The sequence below is a fragment of the Maniola jurtina genome, chromosome 16 (genome assembly GCF_905333055.1).
Source record: "Maniola jurtina chromosome 16, ilManJurt1.1, whole genome shotgun sequence".
In the NCBI taxonomy this organism is placed as follows: Eukaryota; Metazoa; Arthropoda; class Insecta; order Lepidoptera; family Nymphalidae; genus Maniola; species Maniola jurtina.
Window position 1 is genome coordinate 1,458,629 of NC_060044.1, and position 14,483 is coordinate 1,473,111.

The window sequence follows — 14,483 nt, forward strand, 5'->3', positions numbered from 1 at the left end:
GCTTGGGTAGACGATAGAGTAGCTTAGTTAACTTGTATTTAAAAAAATACTGAACAAGGTTATGTCTGCCAATACTTTTTGTTTAAAATGACCAAAGTAGTTTTACGTTTAAAAAATTCAATAATAATCATCAATGCTCGATAGAATTTCGAACGACATTCAAGCGACGAGCGATTGATAGTAGCCAATGTGCGGCCAGCCTAAAACTAGGTTGTGTTTAGGGCGGCCGGTCGAGCGACTGGCGGAAAGTCGGAAACTGGTATACGCCAGTATGCCGCGAAACCTTGCGTCGAGTCGACGTTCGTGTATTAAAAAAAAGAAAAAGTTAGTGTTAGATTTCCCTCCAATTCCCACTTGACAGCTGTGCGTCAGTGCTAAGTCCATTTTGAATGTGTGTTCTTTTTTCGAATATGAATGGCTGGGTGCTTTATCATGTCGTGATTTGTGATTGAGAAATGTTTATGTCGTGATTTCGTGAGCGTGTTAATTATTGCTCTGTGCCGAGAATTTTACGGCAGGTTATTTATTATGACAAAAAATATATAATTCTCAATTATATAGAATTCAACTTAAATTGAAATTTAACACATCTGAAATCTGAAAAAAAAAAATAACGAAATTGAGATGGTCACTATAATGGTAGGTAGCCTAGTTGTTAAGCGTGACCTCATCCAAAGAATTTTGTAATTTTCAAGTACTTAATAATAATATCGACACCTCCCACGTAAGTTGTTGTATCCCCAAAACTACAACTTTTCAGTAGAGCGTTTTGAAGATATAAATTGAAATTAAAGCTCCATTTTTCAATATATTTTTGTGAAATTCGGTATTTAGTTATAGTTTACAGTACTTTAACATATTCTGAAAGATAATTTATAGAAATACTTCACATTTCTGAGATTTTGTTCATACAACATTTTACGGCGTGTTTCATCTTTGTAAAATGTTGTATAAGATACTTACAACAAATTACGCTGGAAAAAACGGGTTGAGTGTCATCGTATGTGTTAAATACAACAGTGTACGTCGTTTAAAATTTAAAAAAAATGTAGTATGTATAGTCCGATTCATCATTTTCAACCAATGGATGTCCACTATTGGACATAGGTCTCTTGTAGGGACTTCTATATGCCACGGTCTTGCACCACCTGAATCCCGTGGCTCCTTGTGACTCGTTTGATGTCGTCTGTGCACCTAGTGGGATTCTGTCAACGCTGCGCCTTACAGTGCGAGGTTCCAGCACCTTGGGACCTCAACGTCTATGGGTCCTTCGAATTATGTGCCCCGGCCATTTACACTTCAGCTTCGCAACCCATTTATGCCGGTTACTCTGATTTTCCTACCGATATCCACATTCCAGATTCGATTACGTAGAGAAACTTCAAATATAGCTCTCTAATTGCCCGCTTAGTGACTCTGAACTTTCTTATGAATTCCATTATAATATGGGACCATATTATCTCGGATCCATAATATGTCATCACTGGTAACACGCACTGTTCGAAGACTAATTTAGTTTCCGTACGCTGCCGCCGAGTCGGATTCGTTGGCTGACCTGTTTCTTGAAATTGCACTTACCTACCTGGTCCAGGTACCTGTTCCAGGCTCACAATTTTCTAAAATTTCGAGTGCAGAACCCTCAACGATTACTGGGTGGGCCGAGACATAAGAATTAGACATAATTTTCGTCTTACTCATGTTCATTTTCAGGCCCATCTGTTGTGAAACTTTGCAAAGGTCATTGAGCTGTAAATGTAGAAACTCTGGGAAACCTAATGAGGTTTCCCAGAGTTTCTGCGATAGTGACTATGTCATCGACAAATCGAAGGTGAATTTCTTTTGATGTTAATGTCAAGTTCATTCCAATCCAAGCTTAACCTTATCTTTAAGCTTGGATTGGAATGAACTTGACGTCTTCCAAAGCAGCGGTAAAGAGTTTCAGAGAATTACGTCTCAATGTGCACTCTGTCACTGCAATTGGACTGGCCTAGTCTGGTCCTATATGTCGACTGTCATGGTGTTTTCGTATAGGATTCTAGTTCAGCATTTGTATGAACAGGCAGTTGTTTTAGCATCTCAATAGCGACCTTAATACAGCCCCAGTTTCCACCAAATCAAAAACTTTCTCATAGTTAATAAACACTTAGCAAAGAGGCAGATTATTATAATAGCCTTCAGTTATATTATGCATAACATGTCTCAGCTTATGAATGTGACCTATAGTGCTTAAGCTTTTTCAGAATCAAGCTCGTTAGGGATGCTGAAAGTCATCGAACTTATTATTGTGACGATTCATAATGACTTACGATAACAACAGCTTATAGACATGGCTTAGCAGCGAGATGAGTCTATGACTCTTCTTGAGTAATGTTTGTAACTTTGTAATTTCGTTATGCAATGAACTAGATTAATTTGAATATAAGATTCACTAACCTTTTGTGCCTACATTGCAACAAATAAACCATTACTTATTATTTATTATTGGAAAATCGCTGAAAGACCTTAAGTACTGGTTTGCCACCCGCTTTCAGGAATTCTACTGTGATTCTGATATCACCGAGCGAATTTTTATCCTTGAGTTCTTTGAGAGCCATACTTATCTCGCATAAACTGGCATCTGGGATATTTTGGGTATAGTGTCCCGTCAATTTAGTTCTGGGATCTTTAGCCAAATCTTCAACAAGTCTTTGTATTGTGGTGTATAACTGTCCATAGAACTTCTCAACTTATTTCAAGAGCTCAAGTTTAGCTGAAATGAGGTGTTGTCAGTTTTTTGTCGTATCAGCAGGCCCTGTTTAGTAGACAGATCTTTCGTGAATAATTTTGAGTTCCTGTTCCGCTCTATGGTATCTTTAAAACGAAATTAAAGATCCATAAGTCACGTGTTTGTACAATAGAGATCTGCCAGTAGGTAGGTGCATCTGCTGAAGACTACAGTATCATTTCTGGCCTTTTTCTGGCCATGAGCTTTAAAATCATAAAAAATATTTGTTATTTTTGGACGATAGTCCGTAAAGAAATTGGACTCCACCACCTGGCAGGTTCTACCAGCCTATTTATTGGAAAGGTAGGCTCTGAAATAATATATTGTAGTAGTGATTTTTTTGTTAATTATGTATATGGTAACCTAGTGGTATGATGAGCCGATTAGTTATTTCATTGACTATCATAGGTTTACGTCGCCATCAAACTAAATTTTAACATAGTTTTATTGTATACAATGTCGTATGTAAGAAAAAAAACAATGTCATAGCAACGTAAAATATAGCATGTAATCATACAACAAAATTTTGAGAAATAAATACCGAAGTAAAATGTTGTATGTATCACTTAACACAAAATTTATTATAATTCTGCAACGTAAACAGTTGTATGTCATCATACAATACTGTTTTTGGGTGTCCTCAACGACGTAAATTGTTGTATGTAATCTATACAATAGTTTAGCTTGGCATCACTATTAAATTACTAAAATACGATAATGAAATAAAAAAATGCAAACACAACCGTGACATATCAGTGTTTTGAGTTACAAACATTTCATTTGAATTCCGGCGTGATCTGTTGTATCTGTTACATACGAGGCGCAAACGTGCGACTTCACCCCACATAAAACGTTGTAAAGGTCGATATGATATTTTACGTCGTCCTCGTTTGAAAAATACAACATTATACGCCTCATAAGTACTTTAAAAAACAACATTTTTAGGATTTTTTTTAATTGAACATATAAAATAGATAAAAATAGACATTGTTATGTAAAAAACGCAAAATGGCAATTTTGTGGCTTACAACAACTTACGTGGGAGGTGTCGATATGTTGCCCGCTTTGTAAATAATTAGTTTGCAGAATGCAAAATACCTACCTATTTCTGGGTTGAATTTCGTAGTTCATTTTAGCGGCTAAGCCGTAAATATGTTACAAGCTTACGTACGATACAAGATAATGTTATAATGGTACTTACTATATTATATAACGTTTTATTGGTGTTGCGGCTTTATAATTTGCATACTTAATTTCTTTTTAACCCCCGACCCAAAAAGAGGGGTGTTATAAGTTTGACGTGTGTATCTGTGTATCTGTGTGTCTATGTATCTGTGTATCTGTGTATCTGTCTGTGGCATCGTAGCGCCTAAACGAATGAACCGATTTTAATTTAGTTTTTTTTGTTTGAAAGGTGGCTTGATCGAGAGTGTTCTTAGCTATAATCTAAAAAAATTGGTTCAGCCGTTTAAGAGTTATCAGCTATTTTCTAGTTTTCTTGTAGAAAAGAAGGTTAGATACCCGTTAGGTTCATAATATTATGTCAATAGACAAATGTCAAGCTGTCAAGATGGACGTTGCCTAAATACATAATTATTTATTTGAAAATGATGTTTTGGAAAACTCAGATACTTTGGATCGTCGGGGGTGTTATAAATTTTTAATTTACACTTGTTCGAATTTGAAATTGAAATTTAACATAATTGAAATTAGAGCATAATGATTTTGAAATTTAACTTCACCTTTTTGAAATTTATAATTTGCATATGGAATTACTTTTAATTTTATTTTATTAAACCTACCTAGTGTCACACAGTCATCGTTGAATGTATTGTTTTGTCATATTACTTATCGATTGTAGGTGTATTACCTACGTCTCGTATGTACACTCCATAGAGTTATATTATTTATTAGAGGTTTAAATAAGATACACAAGCGACCCGCCCCGGCCTCGCACGGGTGCAATATACCTATTAATGTGGAGTGATTCTGTAGTAGTCCTAATAAAGAGGAACAATTCCATCATACATAATTAATTGTTTGTTATATTTCAAAAGAATCAGTCACCGATTAAAGTTCTCAGTCGGTTTGATTTCTTAATGAACAATTATCGTCATATTTCAACAAATTAACACTAAACAATACGTAAAAGTCTTCGTCTTGAATCACTCTATCTATTGGTGAAAATCTCATTAAAATCCGTTGCGAAGTTTAAAAGATCTAATCGTACCTACCATAGGGGCAGACGGACGAAAGCGATTTTTGTTTTGTACTATGTAGAGAATAGATATATACCAGAAATATAGCATCCATAATTCGAGTAGTAAGTACTACGCATTAGACGGGTCATTCCGAACAAAGCTACAACTTCCTGAAAAGTTGCTTACAACTTCCTGATGTTAAGTGATTACACGAACATATTTTGTAGCACCAACGGAACCACCCATTCGTTGCCGGCCTTTTAGGCATTTGTTGATCATATTAATTTTGACATATTCTTATAACATATTCGTTCGAAATAGCTATTTTATAGGTACCTACAAATTTAAGTACTTATGAGCAATTAAATAGTAAGTATCAGCCAAGAGATGATTGTGATTATCATAATTACTGCTGTCAAACTGCGGCGCGGCGGTCATCCCCCGGGATTTGATTGCGGTCAAATAACAGCTATTTACAATGAAGTAATTGCCTCTGATTGGCCGACTCTCTTTCACTATTGGCTGAAATGCAAACGGCAGGCTTAAACGGCTTAAACGGCATCATCACTTACCACAAATGAAAATGTAGCAACCTTAATGCAACTTTTCCGAGTACATGAGGTTTGCTCCTCCAAAAGATATTAGGGTATCTCAATGGCACGGCGCGAGTGTGTGTTTGTATTTATTTATGACAATTAGCCTTTATTCTATTCACGCGGCTGTTTCGTAAGGTCAGCCTCCATGTCTCAATATACCATTGTGACATTCAATTCGAGTGAATAGGTTCGATATGTGTTTTGTTTTATCTGACAATCGCTACCAAATTATTAAGTGGGCTCTACATTCGCGACGCGAACGGCCGCGAAAGCCCGCGACAACTGCGAATCACGAGTGTTGATGTTGTTCACGCCTTCGCGTTCGCGCTTCGCGCCTTTCCCCGATCAGTATCGGTTATTGGTCCGCGACAAAGGGTTTCGTCCATAGTCACGAACAAGACTGCGAAGATTTGCGAGTGTGGAGGGACACATTTCACGCGTGGACCGCGGCATACATTCACGGCGTGAAATAACGGCGCGACTTCACGTGCGAGTGTAGAGCCGGCTTAAGTTAAACTTATAAAAACGAATAAGTACACCCATAGCAAGGATTTTTAGAAATTTCAAATGTCTTCGAACTTAAAAAATAAGTCTAAACCGTGAAGGTTAAGGCATTCACTAAGAAAGCATTTTTTGATAATTCCACCTCTTTAAAAGGATGAAAATTTGAATGGAATTCCGTTATTTTCAAGTTATATTGATTTAGATTTCGGTTAAAAATGAGCAAATACCAGTTCCAGGTTTTTAGAAATCCCATCCCTAAGGGATTATTCCGTAAGAAATTCCACTCTTCTAGCGATGGTGGGGCGAGTCAGTTAGTACAGTCATAAAATAGATGGTAATGTTTTGTCACGGATAAATTATCACCTCAATAAAGATAAGAATTTCGACAATAAAACTTAGTTTAAAGTTTCCCGACCAATATTTGTCTCAACTCAGAGACGCAAGTTCGCTAAGTTATCACCATAAACTAGTAAATTCATCCGAATTGCAGTTTCCGGTCCCCGGGGAAATTCATACAGCTCGGAAAACAAGGTTAGGTATGGGTAACATTGATATGTACGTATTTACCTACTATTTATTTCCCATTTACCGGTAATTTACTGCAACCACTTGAATGTAGATTTATTTACTTACCTACATGTTTTCTATTTTTATTTTATTGTTTGTTAGAGTATAATAGGCGTGATAGCCTAAATGTTAAGATGTAGTCCACCTATTCGGGAGGTCGGCGGTTCTATCCCGGACACGCACCTCTAACTTTTCGAAGTTGTGTGTTTTAAGCAGTTAAATATCACTGGCTTTAACGGTGAATTAAAGCATTGTGAGGAAACCTGCATGCTTGAGAGTTATCCATAGTGTTTAAAGGTGTATGTGAAGCTTGGCCAGAGTGGCAGACTATGGCCTAAACACTTCTCATTCTGAGAGGAGACCAGTGCTCAGTAGTTGGGCTAGCGATTTCTTTTTTAACCCCCGACCCAAAAAGAGGGGTGTTATAAGTTTGACGTGTGGGTGTGTGTATCTGTCTGTGGCATTTAGCTCCTCAACTAATGAACCGATTATAATTTAGTTTTTTTTTGTTTGAAAGGTGGCTTGATCGAGAGTGTTCTCAGCTATAATCCAAGAAAATCGGTTCAGCCGTTTGAAAGTTATCAGCTCTTTTCTAGTTACTGCAACCTTCAATAATTGTCGGGGGTGTTATAAATTTTTAATTTACTTTTGTAGCAAATCTTTTTTAATTTTGCATTTTACATGCGATTAATAAATGAAATATTTTATCTAATCCGTCAGTTCGTTGTCACTTTATGACTTGTTTTTCTACCACAAGCAGACTCTACTTACTAAGCTATTTTATTTATTTAGAAATCAATGCACATATCTATACAGGAAAAAATACACTATCAATACACTAAAGAAACTGTACAGAAAGTTGCAAAGGTGGTTTTATTGCTAAAGCGATCTCATTTTAAATATTATCTTATTTTATATATTTTAGCCCCAACACAATTGCCGATTAACCAAAAATAAATACAGGAATAAAGTATTTCAATTTCAACCGCTTTAATCAATTAAAACTGAATTGAAATTTTAAGTGCATCGTAATGGTATATCTACTGGATCCAGATTTAATTGAACTTGATTAATTTTGGATTTATTTTTAATTCATACTTAAGGTCAGGTGGGGTAAGAGGGACGCGGGGGGAAGAGAAACTGTAACTAGTAAAAAGAAAACTATAACGGCGAGCTCTATGGTCACTACGTTGATATAACAGTATTAGGCGTAGTTCATATATTCTTGGATAAATGGTGCTACAACACGGCAGATAAGCGAGTAAAAGAGAGAAAAAAAAATCAGTTGTCAAACTAAAAAAACCAAGACCTAGCGGCGTTCCTTGTTTGTGTTATTAAAATATTAAAAACATCAGTTTTGCGGTTGATTGCTATGGTAAGTGTAATTATTACGTTTAATCTTTATTTTCTACGTATTGTATTGTTTGTAGTGTGTGTTTTTAGTGCTTTTTCGATGTCAATAAAAACATAACCTTCAAAATGGCAAGCTGGGAAAGAGGAACGGCTGTACTAGGTTAAGAGAAACATATGTTCCTCTTTCCCGGTTTCAGGGGGTAACAAACATTTTTAAAATCCACTAAAATACCGGCTGACTTTTTAAGTACTGGCCAAGATTTGTAGGATAAACCTACCTATGAATATGAACAAATTTTTCTAAATAAAAAGTCAGCTGTCCCATACAAAAGTATCGATCAGCTGTGACCAAAATGTATGAAATACTTAGTAGATTTTTTTTCGAGTACGAAAGTTGGTCCCATACAAAAGGTTAAGGTTTATCCTACAAATTTTGGCCAGGACTTAAAAAGTCAGCCGGTATAACACGTTCCGTAAATAGCCATGATTTGTTTAACTGTTTATTTGTTACAGAAAAAGCAAAATGCCTCGAGCTTACGAAAGAAAGACCGATAGTAGTATTTCACTACGAATGTTGTTGTTTGTGACAGTATTTTTGTTGTGATACATTGTTGTTTACAATTACGCGTATAGGCCAAAGTGAGAAAAGTTCAAAATTGTTAGAAGTTTGTTTTGTTTCTTACGAGTTAATTTTTTAAATTGTAATTAAGTAAAGAAATTTACTAAAACCATATCTGTTTTTAGAATACATTTCTATCCCAACTATTCCGACCAATATTATAAATGCGAAAGTCTGTCTTTCTGTCTGTCTGTCTGTCTGTATGTATGTCTGTATGTCTGTCTGTCTGTCTGTTGCGTTTCCACGCCTAAACCACTGAACCAATCTTAAGAAATTTGGAAGGTAGGTAGCTTGACACCCGGGGCTAGGGGCATAGGCTTCATTTTAACCGATCACGGGACACTAAAGGGGGTCATGTTTTGAAAAATTGTGCCAAGCGCGATATAACCAAAACGCGGACGAAGTCGCGGGCGGAAAGCTAGTTTTTAATACGTTCATTTAATACCAGAAAAAGTTTAGCACCTCTGACCTTACCTATATGTTCCTGTTACCCCAAATTTCGTTTTTGTATGCTGTCAGCCTAAATAAGACCTTATTTTAAACGAGGTAAGGTTTTCATTCCCTTAACTCAAAAAAAAATTTAATACATGCTATATAAACACTTAAAAACACGAGTTATTACTTAAAAGTATAGAGTGTTCCTCTTACCCCAAATCTCGGGTAAGAGGAGCATTTTTATGATCTAGCTTTGTTGCTAAATTGTGCCGTAATTATACGAACAATCTAGTTCTGTATCAAAAAAAATGTTAGTATATTTCAAAAGCGAAGATTTGTTTCAATTAATATCGAAATAAATGTATAATTTTGATAGCTGATGGCCAAAATGTTCACAAACCAGTAAAGTATGTTTCTCTTACCCCACTTGACCTTATATTATTTTATATTAAAAAAAAAAATTTATATTTTCCTATCTACTTGCCTATTTATTAAAAACAAAGCTTCCAAAAAGAAAGCTTACAGTCTTGCAATATTATTTACATTAATAATAGTTTATAATATTTAGTAGAGAAAATAATCCATACTAATATTATAAATGCAAAAATGTGTCTGTCTGTCTTTTCACAGCCCATCCTTGGGCCGTTTGTAATAAAGGTACAGAGATAGCTTGCGTCCCAGGGATGCACATAGACTTTTTTGTCTCAAAAAGATCAAAAAGTTTTCAAGGGATTCTCAAAAAAACCTAAATCGACGTGAGCGATGTACGCACAAAGCAAAAGCATAATATTTCGTATGAGCGACGCTCATATATATAAATATTATGCTTTATTTATTAATCGAACCTTATTGAACTTCAACTTCATTAATTAAATAAATTAATGCTATTGGCTATACAAGCTTTTAATACTAAGTCAATGGTTAATGCGTTAGATATCGCGTAGCCACTCTTTATCCATTTGGAAATCGAGAAATAATTCCCTTTGAATTAGACGTTGCTTGCTCTTCGAAATTCAAATTATTCTTTACTCAAACAGGCTTTTACGTATCTACTCTCTTTTGAAAGACCCGTTTGAAATGAGTTACACATTTACGTTGGAATACCTAGCTTGTTCTGAAAATGGAACATCTAAAACAAAGTAGTCTTAAGGTAAAGTACCTGCCTATTGAATTTTAATTCCGTGGAATTCTGACTTTTCTTAATGTTACCAGATATAAAACAGTTCCCACAAATTAAGGTAATAATTAATAAAAATAAAATAGGCTGTGGCGGCGTAAATATCAACATTTTATGTAGGAGAAAAAAAAATCAACAATCCAGACCAAGAAAGGATGCATAATATTATGTCACAATTTTTTAAGGATTTCCACTTTTAAAGAAATCCCTTACGAGTATATTAGGTACGGCTTATGGCTCTTTTATATTGACAGGGGTTTAGGGTAAAACCGGTGGTTACCCTGGTTTTCATACAAATAACCCAATGGCTAAAATGCCATCTGTCAGAATTACACCCTATTAAAAATCAGATTATAAATTAATTTACAAATTTTCAAGAACATACTGCATATTATGCTATGATCATGATCAATTATAATTATGCTTATCTAAAGCCGAAAGCCAATTTAGAAATTATAAAATTTTAAAAAGTTCCTGCCGGGAACCGATTCCCGTACTTGTCACTTTAGATCACCACTCCGCCAAAAAGGTCGTCAAAACATTTTATGGTAATTTAATTAATTAATGCAAATCAAAAATCTGTTTACCTAACAAAAGTTAGTTACGTGAAATGTAATGTAGGTAACCTACGTACTTAAACTAATATTTTAACTGGGGTAATTAATTCCACAATGAGGCAACATACGGCGTGAATTTTTAATTAACGTTGGCAATTTAACATGATGTTAAATTGACGATTAATTTTTTTGAGCCTTTGCATTGCACACACCGAGTATTACTTTTAACTAGAATGAGCTTTTACAGGTCGCTAACGTTGCTAGAATTCGAGCGTCGAAACGCTTTGACGTCAATGCAAAATGGTTCTTAACTTCCTTGTTTATAGTTCAAGTATGTGCGTACAGAAACACCTACATACACACACACACACACACACACATATATACTCGAACTAAAAACAAGGAAGTTAAGGACCATTTTGCATCTTCATCCAGCGCTTCGTGCGGAAACATTGTAAAACATTACAAAAAAAAAAAATTCTACTTTAAAACAATCTCGCTGAGGTTCATTTCACTCTGACTTTATAGTATTTTGTCGATCAACCAACACTGACGAAGACATACTAACCCTACTGTTTACCTTTGCATATGTTAACAAATCCAGTTTGAAGAGCATTTGACGCGCGTGTTCTGTGTGCGGAAATATTGGCTTAGGGCCTACGCAGACGGGGGACTTTTTCCGCGGGGGGCATAAGTCCCCGAAACGTAGATATACGGCCGCATTCACAATCATTACTACGAGGTCTCACAGTGCGCTCGAACGCATAGTGTAGGTTCCACCAATCAGATCATTGTAAATTGACGTCATACAGTCATCTGATTGGTGGAACCTGCACTGTGCGTTTGAGCGCACTATGAGACCTCATAGTAACGTTTGTGAATACGGGTGAAAATGTCCATGGTTCAATACACGTGATGTGCGATCATTTTGTTTACCAAAAGCGAAAAAATTCTCGAGCGCTCAACGCGGACCAAAAACTATTGTGTGGTTGACGCGCCTTGGAAAGTTGGTTCTATTTTTTTGGAGCTCCTCCATAATTTTCTGTCGATGTCCTCGGGTATTCGGGAGACCTTTTACCTGACTGAGGCGATGCCCAAAAAAGAGCGTTTGTTTGACCTATATGTATTTAAGTATGTACCTTCTTCTCTCTGGGCTGGTTTCCGCACTTAAACGTATCCGTCTGTTGTGCGTGCTAGTAGTAAGTATGTACCTATGTCCGCTCGTAACTACTCAACGGCTTAACCGATTTCGATACGTCATTAGTTCGATTTGATGGCGCAAATGTCATAAAATACTTAAAAATAAAAAAGCGGATTTTATATGCTCAAATGTGCGGGCTGAAAAAGATGCAGCGCAAATCATAGTCGGGGGTTTTGAAAACTTTTTAATTTATTTTTGTACGGGGTACTTTTAATCCCTCATGTACGTTGTTTGATGCAGTTGTAAGCGATCTATTTTGACGAACAAAAAGTACTCCGAGAACTTTCCCTCGTTTGTGCAGGCCTTTATACAAAGGCATATACTCGATACAGCTGCCAAGTAACTATGTCAAGATAATGTCAATAAGCCACAAATTAATGGGACAGCCCTCGAAGGCATTACCTTCTAATATTTATTAAATGTCAAAGTGGAAGAGGGTGATGAGATATCGCCTATGCCTGCTACAAGTGACTTTCAAGCAGTATGGCTTTCCATATTTTGTTTGGTGTTTATCTAAATATATAAAAAAAGGAAAAGCTGACTGACTGACTGATCTATCAACGCACAACTCAAATTACTGGACGGATTAGGCTGAAATTTGGCATGCAGATAGCCATTATGCCGTAGACATCCCGTAACAAATGATTTTTGAAAATTGGACCGTCTCGACCGATGAGTGCGAAACTCCGACCTTATGCACATTTATTGACATTTATTGGGCTGAGTGCAAGTCGGTTTTCAGTTTTATAGAAAAACTTAAATAAGTTGCTGCAGGTGTTTTCATTTTCTCCAATAATAATTGAAATAGAAACATAAAATTGCCATCGCTATTTTTCTGTTAGCCATTGATTATTATAAACGGATATGCCACCGTTGGTATTCGCGCGCAAAAAACGGTCCAACGCCTGCAGTATGTCCCAACGCACCTGTCTTTAAAACAGGTTTTTATTAATTTCATTAATAATTCTTTAGGGCGTTTACAGACTAACGTTTTTTCTGCGCGTATAACGCATTTGGACGTAATTGTAGATCGCTGACTTATTTTTTTTAATTCTTATACAAGTTAGCCCTTGACTGCAATCTCACCTGGTGGTAGGTGATGATGCAGTCTGAGATGGAAGCGGGCTAACCCGGAAGGAGTATGGCAGTTTTTATTAAACCCATACTCCTTTGGTTTCTACACAGCATCGCACGGGAACTCTAAATAGCTTGGCGGCACGGCTTTGCCGGCAGGGTGGTAACTTGCAACGGCCGAAGCCTTCGACCAGACCCAGACTAGAGATTTAGAAATTATAAAACTCCTGCCGGGGATTGAACCGTGGACCTCCCACTGATAAGGCTCCCAATTCCGATTCGTGGCTCGAGAAACGGCTCATGAGATGCGCGTGTGACAAAAGGCGCGTGTACGTGTGTAACAAAATCGCTAATCTTAGACAGCTCTTAGGCGCATAGCACACGCCCTGCCAGCAGCGCAAGGAGGGCGCGGCGTCTTCCTTGATTTCAACTTAAACTAAGCTTTATTTTACTTTGGCATAGCGGAGCATATAAACCCAAGAGCGCGTCACGCGTCTTCTATGTTTTGTTTTCAGTATACTCCATGTACCTATCCTCGTACCAATGTTAACGGTTGGTATACCGTTGTAGCACAGAATATAATATAATAGTACTATAAAGAGCTGAGTTAGGGTAGTTATAAAAAGACTCGACTGCTCTGGCCCTTATTTTCCATATCGAATGCGGGATGCCTATCAACTTTCTCGAAAATTTTTTTTTTACAAATTAGGTTAACTTTTGGTAAGAAAATAACACTGTTAACTTTTTAAACTTTTGAAGATTAGTATACTTTGATTCCGGTTTGCGAAATGAAAGTAACGTATAATATTGCAATTTCTGCAAAAATAAACAAACAGAAAAGCGAAAACTTTTATTTCAGAAAGATCCTACTAATTTTGCTTGTTTTTTATACATTTTCGTTTTTTTTTTAACTATCGAATGATACTAATGTCTATTTAAATAAAAAGATAAAAAATATGTCCCCAGCCTGTTAATTTAGGTATAATAGGTACGCGACAGGTCGAGATGGCAATCGTGGTATGAAGCGGGGGAGGCCCCGCACACCCGCACTTCACCCGCGCTCTCCCGCACTGGGTTAGCGCGGGAGCTGTGCGGGGCCTCCCCTCCGCGATTGTCATCTCGACCTGTCACGTACTATTTGTCTACGGATTCTTTGTAGTTTGTATTTGTCTCACATAACCAAGAAAAGAGCTCTTCGTCACACAATATGCAAAACTTGTACGGCGAAAATTACTTTTTAGCTTTCCTATACGACTGCAAAGTTTTCAGGAATACTGAAATTCATCTTTGTTATGAAGTTAAATAAGCAATCTTGTGGAGGTCCACTGTCAGTATGACTTAAGAGGGCTCTCTCCGTCACTCGTTTCATACAATCGTAGTTCCAATTTCATTTGAATATTAAGCAACCAAAGTCCATGAAATTTTGCAGACATAT

The 14,483-nt window shown here is 36.6% G+C and overlaps 1 protein-coding gene and 1 long non-coding RNA gene across 7 annotated transcripts in view; both read left to right on the top strand.

The window, feature by feature from the left end:
* Positions 1–14,483, top strand: part of LOC123873358 (protein PALS1) — a 166,165-nt gene that overhangs the window by 98,259 nt on the left and 53,423 nt on the right. The window lies entirely within an intron of this gene.
* On the top strand, positions 320–14,179 carry LOC123873386. Its single transcript, XR_006797677.1, has 3 exons — positions 320–330; positions 1,053–1,060; positions 14,037–14,179. It is a non-coding gene; the product is annotated as an uncharacterized LOC123873386 (long non-coding RNA).